At 43.7% G+C, this 407-nt stretch overlaps 2 non-coding genes across 2 annotated transcripts; one reads left to right on the forward strand and one right to left on the reverse strand.

The window, feature by feature from the left end:
* Positions 1 to 2: 2 nt before the first annotated feature.
* On the reverse strand, positions 3 to 76 carry trnat-agu (transfer RNA threonine (anticodon AGU)). Its single transcript has one exon. It is a non-coding gene; the product is annotated as a tRNA-Thr (tRNA).
* A 232-nt stretch (positions 77 to 308) lies between these two features.
* On the forward strand, positions 309 to 382 carry trnat-agu (transfer RNA threonine (anticodon AGU)). Its single transcript has one exon. It is a non-coding gene; the product is annotated as a tRNA-Thr (tRNA).
* Positions 383 to 407: the final 25 nt, after the last annotated feature.

Below are 407 nucleotides of genomic sequence, written 5' to 3' on the forward strand. Positions count from 1 at the left end.
TCAGGCACTGCTGGGATTTGAACCCAGGATCTCCTGTTTACTAGACAGGCACTTTGACCAACTAAGCTACAGCACCTGTGAATAAAAGTACAGACCAGCAATGATTGGACAGTCCAGTCACGTCTTTACACTGATTTCATATGCCTCTAAAATTTACCTTTAAGAACAACTTAAGACCCTTGTATTGACACCTGATTCACATAATTTTGAAACCATCAGTGACAGCTCGTGCCCTGTGGATGGCACTGTCACCCTGCTTCGCACTCAGTTTTTGACTAATTTGTCACTGGTCTGTACTTCTACCCACAGGTGCTGTGGCTTAGTTGGTCAAAGTGCCTGTCTAGTAAACAGGAGATCCTGGGTTCAAATCCCAGCAGTGCCTGATTATCATTTAATTTTATTGACCC

Source organism: Seriola lalandi, unplaced genomic scaffold, assembly GCF_002814215.2.
Source record: "Seriola lalandi dorsalis isolate HSWRI2012SDOR001 ecotype SW California unplaced genomic scaffold, Sedor1 jcf7180001998523, whole genome shotgun sequence".
NCBI lineage: Eukaryota > Metazoa > Chordata > Actinopteri > Carangiformes > Carangidae > Seriola > Seriola lalandi.